The following is a 20734-nucleotide window of genomic DNA, read 5'->3' as shown; positions in this document are numbered from 1 at the left end:
TAGTTAAAAAATCCATTGGATGCTTTGCAGTCATCTTTTTTGGTTTGTATCTGGAGTTGACACTATTGCAAACTTCCTTTCATATGATACTCTTTCCTCAGTGACCTTCTCTGGCCACTTCTTTCTGCTTCCTCCTGTTGCCTTTCAGACATTGATGCACCTCTTTGTCCTGCCCTCAGCCCACTTCTTTTTCGATCTTATGCACTCTGGAGTTGCCACACACCTACACTGATAAGTCAATTCTAGATCTGGAACTCATAGAATCAAATGAAGCTTGCCCACCCCCCCTGCCCCCCACCAACTGGGAATTAAACCAGGGGTACTCTACCACTGAACCACATCCCCAGCCCTTTTATTTTATTTATTTATTTTTTTGAGACAGGATCTCACTGAGTTGCTTAGGATCTTACAAAGTTGCTGAGGCTGGCCTCAAACTTGAAATCCTATTACCTCAGTCTCCCAAATCACTGGGGTTATAGTGATGTACCACCTATTGGACAGCTTCTTCTGCCTGTGCCACAGGCACCCATAAGTTAGCAGTTTCAGTTACCTTGGCACACTGAGGGCTGAACATCCAGTCCTCTCCTCGTCACATGTAATGCTTGACATCACACTCCATCCACCTGGCAGAAGTTCCCTTCTCCAAAGAAAATGATGGAATCTGGACTCACAGAGGCTTCTCCACCGTAACTGACTGCTCATGCTTGCTTGGTTTTCTTTTTTTTTATTCTCTTCCTTCTCTTTCTCCTCCTTCTTCTTTCTCTTCTTCATTTTTTGTCCCTCTAGTGCTGGGAATGGAACCCAGACCTGATGCCTGCTAGGCACTGTACCTCTCAGGGGAACTCCACCACTGAGCTACACGCCCAGCCCTCCTGCCTACTCAATAACAAAGGAACATTTGTCTTTAAAAATATATATATCACTTTCTTCCCAAAGCCCTTTAGGGAGTGTGAAATGATTTTTTTTTTCTTATATTGATTATCATCAGTTTGAGGTAGCAAGTGGCAGGCATTGGTAACTTTCTTTGGAGATAAAAAAAAAAAAAGATGACACTCCAGAGTCCAGAAGGAATAAATCTAATGTGTCCACAGTGAAAAAATGACTGTGGAAGGAGTCAGGGACTATGAGTCACTCACTCAGCAGATATTTATTGGGAACATCAAAGTGTCAGGCACTAGAAAAATGCAGTGTTGAGTCAGACCCAGGGTTCTGTCATGATGTGCTGTGACACTTCTTGTCCCTATCTTTTGTACTCTGATTTTTTTCATCCTAATTAGTGATTAATGATAACAATTAGCAAATGTTTACCATGGGCCAGGCACTGTTTTAGAACCTTACACATACTAACTCATTTAATCATCACAAAAGTCACTGTGAGCTTATTATCATTGTTATTATTACTGAGGGAGGGCAAAGGCTGGGCAGAAGAAAATTTAGAAATATGCCCTACCTCAGTCTGCTGGTAAGTGATAAGGCATGGATTTGAATCCAGGTGATCTGACTCCAGAACCCATCTGCCATTGTCTTGGCTATCCTAACTCCTCACCCCATAGCAAGTCCTTCCACTAGCTATCCATGATGCTCTGTGATGTAAGACAAGCTAGTTCTCCACGTGCCAGAGTTAACCTGTGGTTTTGAATAACAAATATTTAGACTTTTCTTTCTTGAAACGCTTGCCCCCTTGGGCATTGCATTGGCAGTGGTCTCTTTTTCTAATCTGAATTCCACAGAAAAAAAAGAAAAAGTTGCAGTTAGGTCCAAGTGGTTTTGACAGGTTGCTAAATAAAACTGGCTTAACTGAAGTTCTGAGAATTTCTTACAAAAGAAAATTTCCTTAGTATAGGAAATCATGGGTCATTGCAGTTATAAGTGTCTTAGTAAATAGAAAATGTGGCTTGAGGCTAAGAAGCATAAAATCTTAATGAGATTATTTGTGGGTTGCTATTTATGCATACCTTTTAAACCATTAAAAAATGTTTCCTATCTGTCTTCAGTGTGTCATGTTAAGTTTCCACTGTTGAAATCTTACATAATTTTTGAGAATCTCCAGAGTTGCTAAAAGGAAAGAAAAAAGCAATAGTAACAAAAATTTATGTAGAATTTGAAATTTACAAAGTACTTTCACATACAGTAACCTTTCTGATCATCCCTGTTTTTATTCTCTTAGAAAATAGAATCACAAGGCTTTCAATGAAAATTTATAAAATTACCTATGTTTTCTTATATGGTAATTCTGAACTGATTTGGAAAAACTCAAATCTGAATCAGTGATGTGTTTAAATTACTAATGTTACTCCAAATTGCAGGTAGTAACTTTGGGGAACTTCTCTGACAGATACATAACAGGAGCATTTGGCTGACCGTAAGGTCTATGAAGTGGTTAAAACCTCCTTTGGTTCCTTAGTTTTGAGTTTTCCTTGTGCTTAGTCCCACTTCCCTCCTTCACCAACTTGAGGTGAGGGCACACTGAGGGCGAGGTAGGCTCCTCTGAGGCTTTTGGCAGCAGGGAGAACACTTGGCTAGGCCATTTGTGCCCCGACTACCAGCTACAAGAAATCAAAGATTTCTCTCAGCTGTAGATGAAAACTCTTAGACACATAGGAAAACTTTATATTTCTATATAAATATCATGTGTGTGTGTGTGTGTGTGTGTGTGTGTGTGTGTGTGTGTGTGTATATAGTTGTAGATGGAAACAATGCTTTTGTTTTTATGTGGTGCTGAGGATCAAACCCAGGGCCTCACACTAGGCAAGCACTCTACTACTGAGCCACTACCCCAGCCCCCATAGGGAAACTTTAGTTCAGTCTTAGAATGAAAATTAGGCATGACCCCAGTAGTGAGATTTTCCTGCTCAGTATATAAAGTGAGAGCATTAATAAAGTATATATTTGTATGAAAGGTGCTGCTCTACAAATAAATCTGCTCTTTTTTGATTATTAGAACTGTACAGGAAGAAGTCATCTGTTTTGGTATAAACTATGGAAATATATCTAGGTAGCCAAGGAAAAACTGAATTGTTACTGAAGGATGTGTCACACAGAAAAGAAATAATTTTCAAAGCAGTGGCTGGAAACTATTTTCAAACATGAATCTAGGGAGTCCCTTGAGCTGTCTGTGTGGGTGATGGGTGAGTAGTATTGGTTTGGTTCTTGCCGGGCTACTTGTTTATTTATTTTCCCACAAAGATTCCTTCTTTCCTGTGAAATGAGAGTTGAAGGTGCAGCTCCATTTCAGTGTAGATTAAACAAAAAGTAGAATTCTTTTATACTTACTATAACTTGTATAAATCTAGTGAAGAGAAACAGGTTTTCTTGCTAAGCTTCAGTATTATATAATTAATATAATACAATTATTTTCTTTAACCTTTTTTTAAAAACTACATGATTTAAGATATTTAAGAATTTAATTCATAAGAGATTGAAACTGGACATAGGAGAAAGACTAGAGAAGGATCAGCATTCTGCTACCTGGTTGAACACATCTCTAAAGTGGCTGCCTTAGAATACCATGTCCTGATAGAACTCCCTATTGAAAGCCAGCCAGCAGAGCCACTTCTTTATGCCCTACTCCTTACCTGAAGCACTGTGAATTGTCACCAGGGCCCTGAGTATGAACATAGGTGACTCCACAGGATTGCTACTCAGCCTGACAGAAGGGAACTAGTGTCACTGGGCAATCCACACTCTGATTTAGAAACCCCAGGCTGTGGGTTTGGAATTGGCCAGATACCCTGGCTCAACCTTGAATAAATATTCCTGAGGCCTAAATAGGATAGGGAATTCAAAGCCCTATTTTTCCCAAGTTCTTCCATAACCAATCCATGGCTGCTTGTTGTGAGATTTAAGTGGAGAGACCATGTTTTGGAGGGGAAACAAGGCGTCATTCTTTACTATAAATTAATTCTCCCATAGCAGTTCCCTTTTCTCTTAGAAGTGAAACCATTAGAGGGGCCAGATCAAACCCACTCTAGTCATTGACCTGGGCCAGCTTTATCATACACCCTGCCCAATGTAGTAACAACCTGTGTGAAATGACTTGAGAAATCTTAGGCAGTGCCCTCTCCCCACCCAGATATCTCAAATGCAGCCTTCATCTTAAGCCAGGTCTTAAAGACTCAGGTAGACTTTTATTCTTTTAGTATTTGGATTTCATCCCTTCTAAGAAAATGGACATCACAGTGGGAGGTAAATGACTTTTATGTTATTATAGTCACTTATGCCATGATATAAATTAGTTTAAGTTTCTTTGGTTTTGAAAGAAAGATAATTAGATGACAATGGGGAGAAGGTGCAGAATTGGAACAAAGGTGGGAAGCACAGTCATCACTCTTGTGGCCTGGCTGAGGACTCTGTGACTTCTTTCCCATTAGAACTTGCTTCTATACTTTCAGGGAAACAGGGCATCCTATTTTCCATTTACTTCTCCCTTCTGTCAAACAAAGACTTAGAGGTCTTTTTACGGCTTTGACTCTTCCTTACCCCTTCTAGATGTAGTTCCATTTCCTTTCCAAGATGAAAGCATGTCTTTGTCCCCTCCCAGAATAGTTCCAGGCAGCAGAACATAGTGAATCCTTCCAGATAAAGAGGATGCTGATAAAATGCCAGATTGTTATCAGAGAAGCAAAGTGAGGGGAGTCAAGTCCCTACCATTAATTACCTCATTACAGCTTTGTTTATATCCTGTTCATTTGGGGCATGTTTTTCTTGGACAGTTTCTTATCTGTGTTCTGAACTGCAGTCTGAAGTTTGCAAAACTCCCAAAGGTCAGGAAATAGTGGGTTCCTTCTTTGCTTAATGGCAAGGAAGAGAAGATCAAAGTTTCTATCTTCATCTGGAAGGAAATAGACAAATGCTTGGTTTGGGCAGCCTATTCCTCACCTCAGTAGACAACTATACTGTGCTGATTGAGCTCTGGCTCTGAATATTGAGGAAGTTACCTGGAAATAGAATGGCATTTATCTCTGTGAAGCCATGAGCATCAAGCAGTGATTGTATATCCAGACATTGAGGCTGGAGTTCAGTTGAATCTAAAGTAATACTACTTGGTAGTTTTAGTAAATATACTTGATGCCACTGAACTGTATTCCTAAAAATGGCTAAAATGGTTGACAAAGTTATGTTTCTTTACTAAACAAGTCCATATCTGACCTCATGTTGTTTTATTCGGTTTGGTCTGCAGCCCAACCCATCTTTGCTAACAAGACTATGGACATAATTCAACCCACCCTCTCAGCTCACTGGTGATATGGGCTTCTGAAGACCAGAACATTGTGTTTTTCATAAGTCAAAATCCTACAAGCATGTTATCTGGTAATATACCTGCAGTACGAATTTGAAGAATAAAAGAAAGAAAAAGCGAATAAGAGAATATACCTCATTCTAAATCATGAAACTTAGTTCTTATTAACTCCAAAAGCCCTCGCTCAGAGCTCCAATGTAAAGTGTCTTGTTTTTACCTTGTGTGCATGTCTCCTGGTTCATCGCTGTCATCACTTGAAGTTAGCTGATAAAGTCAATTTGATTTTTGCAGGCGCTTGCTCATATTTAAATTTAGTATTTCCTTAGAAGAGGCTAGAAAAATGAGGGACTTAGGGAAAAGTTAAGGTAAATCTTGAAATATATAAAAGCTCACTTTGAGTGAAAACTAATTAAAAACAAGCCCTGGCCTTTTCATAGGCAAGAAAAAATTGGAATGGCGACAGGGGATATATTCTTTAGGAAATAAAAACTTTGCCAGAAATAGCATGGGTGGTTAAAGGAGTCTGGTGTGAAAGTTGCATCGTTTAAAAAATAATATATCTTTACTTTCTTCTTCACTAATGGTTTTGTCAGAATAACTGTTTAGATAATAAATGAAGTACTTTGAAGTGCATAGGGGAACAAACATTTCTGTGCCTTGTACTAACTGGTGATACAGATTATAAACTAAATGATGCCAAACTTCATCAGTTCATCCCAGATCTGCACACTAGCAAGCTTAGTCAAAGCCGTAGAAATCTACTGAGGAAATCATGAAAATGAATGGAATTGATCCAGAATGTGTTAATTTTCTTCCAAAATGTTATATTTATTAGACCTCAACACACAAAAGTTAAAACAGTATTGAATTTCACACATAGCACTTTATTTGTAATCTTAGGTTAAAGGTTATGGCTTTGGCATGACTGAAGAATAATGACTCATACATTTTACACTGACTTTATTTTATTTCTGATAGGCATAAAGGAGAGCTAGGGAGTAAGATGATAGTGCATTAAGGCTGAATTTATTAGTTGATTGGACACAAATGGAAATACAGAATGTCACTTAATGATTTTTTTGTTTCTGTTGATATTTGTATTTATACTTTGGGTGAAGACTGTGAAATGCTAACTTATACTTAAAATGCAATATAAAATATCTCTTGACTATTAAAATTAGGAGTGAGAATTAACAGTGATTTTTTTCTAATAAATGTCTCAAACTATACATAGCTAAAATCTTATCATGTGGACATTTTGGAGAATGTGACCAGTACTCTGCATTTAAATGTGCCCCATCTTAAAATGTAGTCATCATGAAATTAATACATTAAGGCATGGTCACAATCCAGGAAAAGACTTGAAGGTAATATGAGTCTCCCCATAATTAGTAACCTAATTAAATGCTAGATAGCTTCAGCTTTACAATAATGTACCATGCTTCTGAACAAAGATAACACCACCACTGAAACTGTATACTTGTAACACTAGTACATTTTTAATTAGTGGCAGGGTACGTGTGTGTGCTCATTTTTGTTTCATCTTTGGACTTTGCACAGCTGTTTCCATTGTGCATTCATTTGGACTATATCCAGTGAGGACAGTCACTGATTTGGCTTGGTTTTTTCAGAATTTGGGATGATTCAAACTGGTTTGAATCAAAGTTACCTTTTTGCTATGGAAAAGGCAACTTTGGGGGGTATTTAATATATAAAACTGGTTTAATCTACTCAAGAAGAAGAGAAAATCTGTTTTACCTTAATAGCTCACATGGAAAATTATACCACCAAATGCAGATGAGTTTATTGAAGACGGTCCATCAGATTTGGCATCTCTTGGTTGAATAATTTGAGTTGTATGTACACTTAAAAGTAATACAGCTGAATTTCTTTTAATATATATTATTGCTCAATTCTTTGATGGTAAAAATGCCTTAGAATTGGAGTGCATCAGTTTCAATATTAGTGTAGGCTTTTTTTCTTTCTTTCTTTCTTTAGTTGTACATAATACCTTTATTTTATTTATTTATTTTTGTGTGGTGCTAAGGATCGAAACCAGGGCCTCACATGTACTAGGCGGGTGCTCTACCGCTAAGCCACAACCCCAGCTCCTAGTGTAGGCTTTTGAGTTAGAGGCACCTGACTTTTAATCCAGCTTGTTCACTCACTTCCTTTATGAGCTTGGGCAAGTTACTTAATCTCTCTGAGATTGTCTAGAAGAGAGCATGTGGAAGCTTCAGAACATTGTCCTAAAAACATTTTTGGTTTTTAGTTCTTATGTGATTATTAGGACTTAAGTATTTATTGATTTGATTTTTTAAGAGAGCACAAGGAAAAGTTAATTCTGGTTGGAAAAGTTTAAAAGAAATAACTGGACTTGTTTAATCTGAGGGAGAGAAGACAGGATGTTCCAGAGATAGGGCTAGAGGAAGAGAAGAGAAAAGAAGACAGGATTATACCTCAACTTTTCTAGTGGATATGATAGGATTTTCTTTAAGAACAGTTTCAGTGAGGTCTGACATAAACTGCACATGTTTAAAATGTATAGTTTGATAAGTTTATATACAATCTAAAACCATCACCATCGTCAAGATAGTGAACATATCCTTCACCCTTTGTAGTCCTTACACAGCCACTCCATTGCTGGCATTGGCTGTTCCGGGTTCTGTCACTCTAAGTTAATTTGCACTTCTTTGTATTTCATGTAAATTAAATCATACAGTACGTGTTCTATTTTGTCTGACTTTTTCACTCAGCCTAATTATTTTGAGATTCAGCCATTTGTTACACGTACCCATGAATTTTTTTTCCTTTTTATCATCAAATAGAATTCCATCATATTGATCTACCATATATTTATTTATGTACGCAACTGTTTATTTATGTACTCAACCATTTTAGACATTTATCTTGTATCCAATTTGGGACCATTATAAATGAGTTGCTATGAAGATTTCATGTACAAGTCATATTCTAGACGTGCTTTCATTTCTCTAGAGTAAACATACAGAAGTGGAATGGGTGAACTATATGGTTGGTGTATGTTTAACTTTAAGAAATTGAACAATGTGTTTTCCAAGGTGATTGTATTATTTTACATTCCCACCAACAGAGTATGAGAGTTCCAGTTGTTCCATGTCCTAGCCAACACTTCGTGTGCTCGATGTTTTTCATTTTAGCCTTTCTAGTGAGTATGTAGTTATGTCTACTTGGGGTATTAATTTGAACTTCCCAAACAACTGGGGATCTTGAGCATCTTTTACATGTGTTTATGTGCCATCCATATATATTCTTTGTTGAAGTGTCTGTTCAGAGCTTTGACCCATTTTTTTTAAAGAGAGAGTGAGAGAGGAGAGAGAGAGAGAGAGAATTTTTACTATTTATTTTTCAGTTCTCGGTGGACACAACATCTTTGTTGGTATGTGGTGCTGAGGATTGAACCCGGGCCGCACGCATGCCAGGTGAGCATGCTACTGCTTGAACCACATCCCCAGCCCCTGACCCATTTTTTTTTAACTGGGTTGTTTGTTTTGTTATTTCGAGTGTATTCTGGGACCAAGTCTTTTAGGCATAGATTCATTTATTTCTCTGGCATGTAGAACCAGAAAAACAAAATTAAATTATAGCAAGAAGGAGTCTACTTACACAGAAGGAAGTACTTTTTGACTGTGGCAGTCTAAACATGGGCATGGGTCAACCAAAGGAGGATGTAAAACTTTCCCTGGACTTATTTTAAAAAGGGCTGGCTGTAGTCTATTTGGGATACTGTAGGCATGCAGAAGTATGACTCAGTTTACCTAACTGAAGTTTTCATTTGAGAGAAGATATCTTCCCTGGGATGGGTCTCTTGCTAACATCTTAGTATCCCTTGCTCTTTTGTGCTATTTTTTCCAGGCAAAAAAAAAGTGCAATTTCTTGGGATTTTTCAAGGCTTTTCCTGTACTTTATAATTTTTAAAAAGTCATTCTTTCTGATTTTAGCTTGAAGTGTTGCTACGAAATATGAGGAAGGTCATTCGGGGCATTAATTAACTTCAGCAAAAACAATTGCAATCTCTACAGAGCAATCATATTAAAAGAAATGCTCAAATTTCTCTCATCCAGCAGTAGCACCAATCATTGTTTTTGCTGATGGTATTGGACAGATTAATTCAACTCTCTGTAGAGGTAAAATAATGAACTAGATTCTAGAGAGGAGGTTTTCTGTGATTAAAGGACTTGGGTTGTTGTGGCCCTTGGATGGGAAGAGTCAGGGGTGCTTTAATGACAGGATTTCAGTAGAGCTAATGAAAGATTTTCCTGTATGTAGAAAACACTGGTCATTTGTTCTCCAACTCCACAGATTGCCCAAACTGGAGGATGTTGGCTCCAACTATAAGGAGATTGAGTATGGTTAGTGTTAGGCATAAAATTTTTATTATCAGCATCAATATTATTATGAGATTAAGCAATGGAACAAGTCAAGAGAGACCATGAAGATATGTGAGAATAATAATAAAAAAAAAGATAGCCATCTGCCTGGACTGTTTAAATGCCCATTGATTTATAGGATCTTGTTATTGAAGGAAACTGTAGAGATCACTTCTCCTAAAATAACCTTTTACAGAAGGGAATATGAGAGGACATTATGTAACTTGCCTCTGGCTACATTGTTAGATACTAATATTTTAATTTTAAGATGTTGCAAAAGTAATCTCACTTAAAAGAGACACAAAGGAAACCATGTGTTTCTGCTTCATGAGAAGGTTTCACATGACCAAAATAGTCCCTTAAAGCTGATGACTTATTATTTTTTCCTAAGCCCATGAAGATTCTGACCTATGTTTATCTTTGCTTGTCATTAAAAATATTAAAGATTTTTATTCAGGCATTTTGAACTTCTCTCTAAATAAATATGATACTTCAAGTGACTGAAGGGTAATTTGACCTGAAGTGATCAATGATGATAGAGGACAGCAGGGGACATTGCCAAATCCTTTGTGGAACCTAGCCCAGTATGATATGGGTTCTATATTTTGAAGAAAGATTACAATTTGATGGATGCCTTTGGCTCAAAGTCCTGTGACTGATTTGCCTTTTAAAAGGTAGTACTTTATAAAGCTGTAAGACTTTGTTTTGTTAAAGACTAATTGGATTGGTAGAAAACATATTTAGGCTGTCAATTCATTGTGAATGGGGTCTGCAAATACGAATTCTAACCATTGGAATTAGTGGGCTAAATTGCTTGTAAAGGATTCCACATCCACAGTCATGAAAGAAAGAAATCAGTATAAGGCCTTTTATTTGGTTGTGGTTATGTTTTATTTGGACTCATCATTTTGTACATGTTCCCACTAAAGTGAAAAACCAACATATATTTATATAATGTTGTGTACTTGTTGTATAGGGTTTATCTGAGTATAAAAGTGGGATAAAATACTTAAAAGTATCACCCCATGATAACCAATGGATTTATTTTCAAAATTGCATTTGTTGTTGTCTAGGCAAAAAATGATGAAAAATTTAAATGAAACATAATTTTCATACTTCATCTCTGTTTTGATAAGAATAAGTAATAAGGGATTAATATACAGAAATTATGCATCCTTTCATTTATTTAAGAAATATTTGACACAGTGGGCATCATGCTAGGCACATGCCTATAATCTCAGGATCTCTGGAGGTTGAGGTGGGAAGTTCACAAGTACAAGGCCAACCTGGGCTATTTGGTGAGATCTTGTCTCAAAATATAAAGTAAAAAGGAGCAGGGGAGTAGCTCAGAGGTAAGACATACCTGGGTTCAATCTCCCTTACTGCAAAACAACAATAACAACACAACAAAAAGTGTTGGGGATGCAGCTCAGTGGTAGAGTGCCCCTGGGTTCAATTCCCAATTCTGCACAAAGAAAAAGGAAGAAGAAGGAGGAGAAGGAATGTTAGTAATTCCGATTTTCTGTGTGTGGGGTGGGTACTGGGGGTTGAAACCAGAGCCTTGGCATACTAGGCAAGTGCTCTTCCACTGAGCTTGAGACAGGTTTCTCTATGTTCCCTCAGCTGCTCTTGAATTTGCTAACCTCCTGCATAATTCTCCTGAATAGATAGGATTACAGGTATGTTTCACTATACCTGGTTGTAATTCTGTTTTGTGGCTTTTTATCCAGCCCCCATACTGGGGATTAAACCCATGGCCTTGCACATACTAGGCAAGTGCTCTACCTCCTGAGCTACACCCCCAGTCCCTGGCTGTAATTCTAAATAATTAAAACACATTCTTCCAAAAGCTTTTAAAAATAACTACCACACTGTAAACCTTTCCCTTTCTTTGGTGGAAAAATTCCCTTACTTTATTTTCTTGCACTAAAAGGAATGGCATGAATGCTAGCAGCCATTATCTCTGTGACCTTGTGTCCTTGCCACATTATGTGGCTGAGTGCTGTGCCCAGTTCTTGCTACATTATGTATAACCATAGAAATGTGAATTTGTGTTGCAATTGTGTACAATGAATCCAAATGCATTCTTCTGTCATATATATCCAATTAAAATAAATTAATTAATTTTTAAAAAAGAGAGAGATATATCAAGGTGATGGAAACCACTCCCCAGCTCCTGGCAGCTCCCATTTTCATAGCCTAGAATTTATATTCTGTGGCAGATCAGCCTGGACAAAAGCCTTGGTAACTGAGAGCCAGAGTCAAGGTGGCCTCAAAATCATGCATCTGCTAAGGCCCAGGCTGCTGTTTAGCTTGTCCCGATTGGTCATGCACTGAAGTTTTAAAATATTCTATCATGGCTTATTATTGTCAGCATAAAATGTCACTGCCATAAAAGTATACTTTAGAAAGGTTTTAACATGATGAAGAGTCTTAATTTTTAAAGAGCAGTATTACTTTTGAGCTACTTGGTAGGTCCAGAGATTTACACTAAACATTCTACCTCAAAAGCATAATAGTTTTTTTTGTTTTGTTTTGTTTTTTAATATTTATTTTTTTAGGTGTAGATGGACACAACACAATGCCTTTATTTTTATGTGGTGCTGGGGATCGAACCCAGGTCCCGCCTGTGCTAGGCAAACGCTCTACCACTGAGACACAATCCCAGCCCCAAAAGCATAATAATTTTTGCTTTATTTTGTTTGTTAGATCTAGAAGGCTTTCCACCCAGGCTTCTGGAGATGTACAGTTTTTAGCTCAGTACTCTCTACTGTTCTTACTTTCCCCTTAATACCCAAATGAAGGACTTTAGAAAATCAAACTTGAAAAGTTCTGAACCCACTGCTTTTCTAAGAAATATATTTAAATAAAGAAATTCATGAGCTGTGCAGAGTGCACAATTACAGTAAATGCAACTTTTTTGAGTTACAGGAAAGGAGCAATTAGTTCAGGTGGTGGTAGATCTTTTGATGACTTGAAAATGGGTCTAGGAAGGACAAGTAGAGAATCTGGCAACCTTGACCATTGCTGTATTCTCCAAGAATGCAGAGAATGGTTTTAGGGATGCCTGGAATTGCAACATGGTTAATAGTACCAAAACACAGAGAATGACTGCCTTTTCACATTCACTAGATACAAACTTATTTTTTTTAGTATTTCTCTTTTTTATACATGTATATGTATATACACATGCTTTTAAAAGCACAGAGTTCTCTGAACCCAGAGAATAGTCAGTAGGTGCCAAAGAAACCCCAGCTTCCTGCCCCTTGTTGCAGCTCATTTGGTGAGGAGGGAGAAGGGTAGGTGTAGTAAGCATGAAGAGCCTCTTTGGTACAGGCAGGGCTGTTTCCTGGACAGTTGTTGAGACAGAACACTGGAGAAAAATAGAGAGAGTGTATATATGTTAATGGAGGTTTTAAGTTTTCACATTATTCCACTTACTAGATTTGATAATAGCTACCACTTTTTGATCACTGTCTGATAGGCATTGTGTTTTACATGCTTTATCTCATTTAATTTTTACAAGGCCCTATGTGGTATATGAAGAATTTAGAAAGTTTACTCGCTTGTACAGGGTCACACAGTAGTAAGTGGTAGGACTTGGATTTAAACTTAGGTATGCTAGATTCCAGAACATGTTCTTGACTCCTGTCCTGTGTGCTCTATGAAGATCCTGTTTCTGCTCTCAAGATCATTTCATTCTAGTAGACATGATGGCCCGAGGGATACTGTGGGAAAGGTAGATGAGTCCTCCCCTGCTCTGAAAGCCAACTGTTCAAGTGCAGTACCTGCACAGTGATTGACTCTGAGGTCATTCCTTAGCAGAGTTCAGATGAGATGTTTCCCAAGGATGCAAGGGTGAAAGGACATTCATTGCAAGTGTTCAGGGAATTACAGATTAAATGGTAGTTGGCTTGACAAAATAAATATAGGAAGAAAGTTTTTTTTAAAAAACAAACAAAAACCAAAATGAGCAGTATGACCAGGAGGCTGCTTAGTCTTACCCTACCTTCAGCAAAAGGGTAATCCCAATTGTGGGTTGCCAGTGGGTGACCATTTTCCAAAACCAGGCAGCCATACCATATGAGAAATATTAATGGTCAGGCATTTGAATTCCCTCAGTAGGTATCGTGAGGATAGTCAGACACAGCTTATTTGAACTCAGCTCAGCTCCCAAAGTGCTAACTTTGATTAAGTCGGGGCTCCTGTCCATCATCATCTGAACTTTGGGGACCTCTACTATATAGAGAGTATAGCCTAAAAATCAAAGCTCAGCACTGGAGGTAGGGTCTTGGATTAAGGAGGAACCAGGGGAGCATTAATAATTATGTTAGTGAGGAAGAGTCGAAGAGGATATTGGCTAGAGCCTGAAACCAACTAAGACTTTCAAAGACTGAGGTTGCTGTGGGTACTTAGCGGATCTCCCTATAGGTTGGGTGGGCAGAAACACTTTTGGTGCTCTGCAGTCACTTAACCTTTGAATTCTTTAGGAAAGGAACAATTCAAAGGGTGAATGTACAAGGGGAAACACCTTATAAGTACTCCGCTGCGCCCTGTGAAAGGGGAAATTAGAATGGTCTCGGCAGAATAGTTCTCCTGTGCTCAGAATACTGCATTCTAAACTTGCCTGGTATCTGAAGTGTTAGGTACAAAGGTTGGAAGGATGATATATACCTTGGTACTCTCTCCTCCAGAAAGCCATTCCAACTCTCTCTCCCACTTCCCTTTGTTATCCTTCTCCATACCATGTGTGTCTCTGTGGGTACCACAGATTTGTGACCAGCACGTATTCCCTGAGCTAGTGGTTCCCCATGAGCAGTGTCCTAATTCCATTTTTATATCACATGAAATAGAGCACACACCTGACTGCCACACTGTGTGGCCATCCAGTGTGTGCCAAAGAATCTGGGGATTCTTGACCTGGATAAACTATATGGGAAAGTGTGTGTGTGTGTGTGTGTGTGTGTGTGTGTGTGTGTGTGTGTGTGTACATATACATGTTCATAAGTCTCTCTTTTGAGGAAGTCCATAGTTTATATTAGGCTCCAGTGTGTTTTCATAATCCTGAAAATGTTTATAAAAAAATGAACTTATTTGGAGATTTTCCATATTCTTGTAAATGAATGTGTGTGTATGTGTTTGGGAAGGTGGATTGAACTCAGGGGCACTCGACCCCTGAGTCACATCCCCAGCCCTATTTTGTATTTTATTTAGAGACAGGGTCTCACTGAGTTGCTTAGTCCCTTGCTGTTGATGAGGCTGGCTTTGAACTTGGATCCTCCTGCCTCAGCCTCCCAAGCTGCTGGGATTATAGATGAGTGCCACTGCCCCTGGCATGAGCGTGTGTTTTTATATCTGGTAGATACTTTTATGCTTCCTTAACTTCCTGTTGTGAACAACAGCTTAGGGTAGACAAGGAACTCTCCCTTGGAGCCATGGATCACAATTCTGTCCTGGGCACTGCTGCTTACACATCCTGGCAGGGGGTCTACCTAACCTTCCTGAGTTTTATTTTATTTTTCACCTGTTAATTCCCTCTTGTCCTACAGGAATGTTGCATAGTAAAGAGATTACAGGTATACAGGCATCTCATAAACTGCCAAGAACTATACAATTGCAGAATACAAGTATTGTAATTAAAAATACATCATTTTTCTTGTCACACAATGCCAGGATAACAAATATGTGATTAAAATGAACATTGGGCCAGGTGTGGTTGCACAGGCCTGTGTTCCCGGCTAGAGGCAAGAGGATCACTTGAGCCCAGAAGGTCAAGGCCAAACTGGGCAACATAGCAAAACCACATCTTAAATAAATACATAAAGTGAACATGGAATGAATTTATTGGAGTGAGAGACTAGAAGTTGAAAGGCATTAGTATCTGCATGTCTTGTAGGCTTTGTAGGTGCCCAGAACGGTCTTAGAGTACACACAGGGCTATTGAGGAAATGATTTTCAGACAATGATAAAAGTTTATAAGACCTTCAAGACCTCAATTTGTTTGCTTTACTTTACAGAAGAAGTGGAGTCTGGGAGATGGAGGGTATTCTTTTTTTCAGAAAGGCTGTAGATGGGCAGGGGATATAGCTCAGTGGTACTTGCCTGGCAGGTGTGAGGTCCTGAGTTCAACCCCCAGCAGTGCAGCACAAACAGAGGCTGGAAACTCTTCCTCATCATTGTTAATAGAGGACAAAGAAAGAACCTGTTTGTCTTCATGTCATCAGTTTATTATCATATCTTTTTAAAACAGTGTAGAATTACCCCATGGTTTTAAATCTCTCTTTGGAGCTACCTAGAGGCCAGCAGTTCAGCAGTGTGAGCACTTGGCAAGCCATGGGCACAGTGCATCGAAACAACTTTGTGTTTCCAAAGCACCTTCTTGGAGCGCTTCCTGGAGAGCACATCAAAGGGCTGGATGTAGATTACTGCACGCCTCTCAACTGGACTGAGACTCAGAGGTTACTGGGACTTGCCAACTCAAAAAACTCAGTGTCCAAAGCAAGAGTGAAAACCCAGATGTTCCAATTTTTTATCCTGGTAGTCACTAGGTTCTAAATTTTCTCACTACTCCAGCTCCCTCCTCTCAATAGCTTGCAAAATGGTAACCTGGAAATGTGTTTTTGCTTAGTGTATATATATATGTAAATCCAACTATCATCTAACCTTCCATTTAAACAATTTGTACTAGAAGGAAATTTTAAATTACATTTAATCATTGCTTTATAATTAATGTCATTTAATTAAATATTACTTTAAAAATGGCTTCTTTCTTCTTTGGCAATTACATTACCTTTTGAGCAGTTCTGTTTTGCTTTTTAACCTGGTTATGGGGTTTAGAGAGTACCCTAGTATAGGGTATCTGAAAGCAGAAAGTTCTGGCACTTTTCCCACTTTCCATTCTTTCTCCTGTATGGATGCCAGATTCCTTTGGGAAATCATTTGCAAAAGGTCAGGAGCAAAAGGAGGGGCATTCTTGAGTGTAGGGTTACTGCTAATTGGAAACTAAACATCTGTAACCATGTCAGAGTTATTTGTATTTGAAAGGAAACATTTATATATAAGAGCCCTTTCGGTAACATAAAACACACTATAACACAGAGTGTGTGCATTGGAGGGGTGGCGATGGGGTGAGGAAGGACAGCCAGGGAAGCTTCTGACAAATGACTGTGCTGTGCTGAGTGAGGTCACTTGCTAATTAAATCTCAAAGCATTTTCAAAGTATTTTCTTTTCTTTGTCAAATGAAGTTTTCTTCCCTCATATGCCAAAGCAAACATTTTACTGTGTTTGCCATTTACAAATGAAACATTTCACCATTTTAATGGAAAAATAAGGAGAAAATGGGTGTGTGTTCAGAACCTAGTCAAAGACCAGTGGGAACTCTCTAGTTTCCTTCTAGAACCTTAGCTCTCAGCGTCTTCCCATGGTATGATGTGAGACTGGTTCTTCCCTTCCCTGAAACTGTGTGCCCATAGGCTTCCTGATACACCTACCCTTTCAGGAAAAAAAATCAAACTGTTTTCCACCTGTGCCTTTTTCTCCTTTCTTCCTAGTTTCTTCTTAGAATAAAATTTCTTGAGAATTCCTTTGAAGAAAGTCGAGAATCTACCCCTTTCCCCCGTAGAGTCTAACACCTTCTGTTTTTTTCCACCCTTGCCCTTGGCATCTAAGACATTTCTGTAATTTTTTTAAAATTGGATGAAAGATCACAAAGTCGAGAGAACTTACTTAAGCTAGGACCTATCATATTGTATGAGCTACAACTGCAGCCCCCAGACCTCTTATTTTTGGAGCTGTTTTCTGAAAGAACTTGTGTCCTTATTCACAGACTGTTTGAAGCAAAATCCCATCAAGGTTTTCAAACAAATATTAAATGTCTTCGTGCAATTAACTTAAGCATCCTTTTCTTCTGCTTACCTCTCATTCTGTTATATTTGATAATTAAATTTTCCCAGTTCATGCAATGAAAGGTGAGGTAGCACTTTTGACCACTGTAGGGTGGTCAAAACCTGAAGTTTGGGGCAGAAATTTCAGTTTGAAGCATGAAACCAGTCAGTTGGACTGATTTCAGATTTTCAGTAGGACCCAGTCCTGCCTTGTGTGTTTTCTAGTTCCTTATTTGTGTGTTGCTGATCATGCTCCTTTTTTGTATGGTTTTCAGGTGGAGTTGGCATGAACTTAAAAGCAGCAGATACTATTATTTTTTCTGACAGTGATTTTAATCCTCAAAATGACTTGCGGGCAGCTGCCAGAGCTCACTGAATTGGCCAGAACAAGTGAGTGAGTTAGTCATTGGCACCTTTCTGCTCTGTTGGCTTGCAGCTGTGGATTGGGGAGGAAGGTGGACCGTGTATTGCTGACAACAGTGCCACGTTGGAGTTAGAGTCCACTGGGTTTGAACCCCGTTGTGCTGCTGGCTTGTAGAGCAATGTTGGGGGATCAGTGGTCCCATGATCAGTTCAGACTCACTTTGTTGAAAAGAACAGTTAAATTCTAAAATGATTAGAAGAAACTTAGAATTTATTTAGTTCATGTTTCTCACGTTAGATCCTAATTCAGTTTAAAAATGAAGTTAAAGCCAGTGGGTGCACATGCCTGTAATCATTATCAGCATGGGAGACTCAAGCAGGAAGATCAAGTTTAAAGCCAACCTTGCAACTTACCTAAACCCTGTCTCAAAACTTTTTTTTTAAGGCTAGGATTATAACTTCATGGTAAAGCTCTCCTGGGTTGGGTTCCCAGTATCACAAAGAGGAAACAAAGTTGTGTTCAGCTACCCTTTGACTTGAGGTAACATGCCTGCCAGGGGTTATCCTGGCTACAGATGAAGGCCCAATAGTGGTCACTTCATCTTCCTTCCTCTTTCTATTTTGGGGAAAAGTTCAGGAAGAAGTTGAGGCCAGATTTCTCTAACAAATGCTCAGGTCCCAATGAGCAGTGTCCTTTTCATTGTTCCCTGAATGTGGCATTTGGTTTTGCTTCCTTTTGGGTGTATTTTCCTGGCATGCTTTTTTCCCCAGCTTTGCAGACTTCTAACACTGCTCTCATTTGACTCCCGTACAGGGCTGTGAAAGTGATCCGGCTGATTGGCCGAGACACTGTGGAAGAAATAGTTTATAGGAAAGCAGCCTCCAAACTGCAGCTCACCAACACGATTATAGAAAGAGACCATTTTACTCTGGGAGCCCAGAAACCTTTGGCTGATCCTGACCTCCAGGTAAAATGTGTTCCTTTTAGAGTCTCATGATTTATAACCAGTACTATCTTTGGATGAGAATGCAAATAAAAAGGACCAGCATTAACCACCCATTGTTGCAAATTACACATTTTTTTCATTGGCCTAATTCTTACCCTCTCAGTACCTAACTACATGCAAGGTGCCATACAAGCTAAAAATGAGGGTGGCATTTAAAGGCAGAGAAAATAGAATAAAAAGAATGAGCTTTGAACCATCTAACTTGGATTGAAATTCACATCTTATCCCTTACTGGATGTATGACTTTGAGCATGTAACTGAACATCAAGGATCTAATCTCTTTATGGCTTCTAAAGATGAGTGTGCCACGAGTTACCTCAGAGAGAATTTGTTTAAGTTCTTTTTTTTTTCTTCCTTTTTTTTAAATCAGTGATGATTAGTTCCATAGCTCCTCCTTAATCCCAGACGCTTTGAGTAGTGACTTACAGTACTCATTCCATACTCAGAGATGAGTGAACAAGATTAGGAATTCAAAATTATGCCATAGGATATAGGGATGAAAGCACTAGAGTTAATTTGTTGAAGAAGGAAAAATTAGATGGGAGTCAATTGCTGGCTTAGAATATCCTAGAGAGCTCTCTTTTGGTAGGAGGTTTAGAGTTATTCCTTAGCAGCAGCCTTTGAGATAAAATTGAACCTATATTATAATATACCCCAAGTCCTTCTGAGGGATTAGATGCAGAGAGATCAACCCCTAGTATCTAGTATGATTCAAGCATGAAGAGAGTAATAAATGTCTGAGAAAAGGTAGTAGCTGTGGGAAAGTCTGCTGTAGGAAACTGCAGAGAAATGACAGGAGTTGGCTATTGTTTTGAGGCAGGCAGTGAGAGAGAGCAAGTTCCAAGATGGCTTTAAGCCTTTAAGCCTGAAAGATGAGAGTAGAAAGTAGGAAGACAGGGATAGAAATTAGAAAGATGAAGATAATGTAGGCTTTAGTCAACAGAATTTGTAGTAAAAATCAATATACATTATTGTTAGAGGGAGACTCAGAAAAGAAAGGAATTAGAAAAATTTGCAAGAAAAACCAGGCTTTAAAAGGATCAGCTTATCAAACAAAAAATTCAAGAGGTATATGAAAGGGAAAAAATTACACAGTATTACAAGCAGAATCATCAAATTTACAACTAGCCCAAGCATGAGTTTAAAAATGGCAGTTTTCTCACATCTGTATCTTTACACATCAGCATTGCAGACAAGGAAGGTGCTGTTTTTGTTAGGGAGTCACTCACCTGCAGGAAAGGGTCACAGATTTGGGGGTACTAGAACCCGAAAGAAGAACCCTAGGTTTTGTTTGTTTGCTTGACTTTAGTTTATCTTAGAGAGTAACTGGAGTCTTTGGCCTTTTGTGTTTTGAGTCTTCTGCATGCTCATCTGTCATGGTGGCCGGGCAGGCTGTGCATTTTATTTTCACACTATTGAAGAGGCAATTTCAAATGGAAGGTGAAAGCTTGAGAGAGAGGTGCGTGTACACTGTAGGTTTCTAAATATACTTCTTCACAGGACCTTGGGAGAGGAGCTCATCATGGGCTGTTGTGAAGGCACAGGCATCAGGAGTTATAGGAGATGCTTCCCCAGTGGAGGGAGCTCCAGGCATTCAGTCAGGGGTTTCCCTGTGGCATTGGCTGCTAGCACATCATTGTGAAATGCACAGGCAAAAGCTCTGCCATGGGACCAGATCCTGGGGCCAGTACAAACTATGGGCTGGTGGAGAGGACCTCGGTGGGACTTCCTGCCCAAGCCATGGCAAGAAATCACACTCTGGTTCTGTCTTGATTCTTTCCTCCCCACCAGACTGTGAGTTATTTATGGTTGCCAGGAACAAGGGTGATAAC

The 20734-nt window shown here is 38.8% G+C and overlaps 1 protein-coding gene across 8 annotated transcripts in view; it reads left to right on the top strand.

Moving 5' to 3' along the window:
- LOC144374108 (transport and Golgi organization protein 1 homolog) overlaps nucleotides 1–20734 on the top strand; it is a 134633-nt gene that overhangs the window by 32428 nt on the left and 81471 nt on the right. For 2 of the 8 annotated variants that reach the window (XM_078037055.1, XM_078037060.1), the window contains exons 4-5: nucleotides 17808–17922; nucleotides 18710–18863. The exons of 5 other annotated variants lie outside the window; for them this stretch is intronic. The gene's annotated coding sequence lies outside the window, so the exon portion shown is untranslated. Of the gene's footprint in view, nucleotides 1–8683; nucleotides 8701–17807; nucleotides 17923–18709; nucleotides 18864–20734 lie in introns of those variants that run through there. One more of the 8 variants, XM_078037056.1, reaches the window with a different exon arrangement.

The sequence above is a fragment of the Ictidomys tridecemlineatus genome, unplaced genomic scaffold (genome assembly GCF_052094955.1).
Source record: "Ictidomys tridecemlineatus isolate mIctTri1 unplaced genomic scaffold, mIctTri1.hap1 Scaffold_58, whole genome shotgun sequence".
Lineage (NCBI taxonomy): Eukaryota > Metazoa > Chordata > Mammalia > Rodentia > Sciuridae > Ictidomys > Ictidomys tridecemlineatus.
This window is presented reverse-complemented; position numbering and strand designations above follow the sequence as displayed.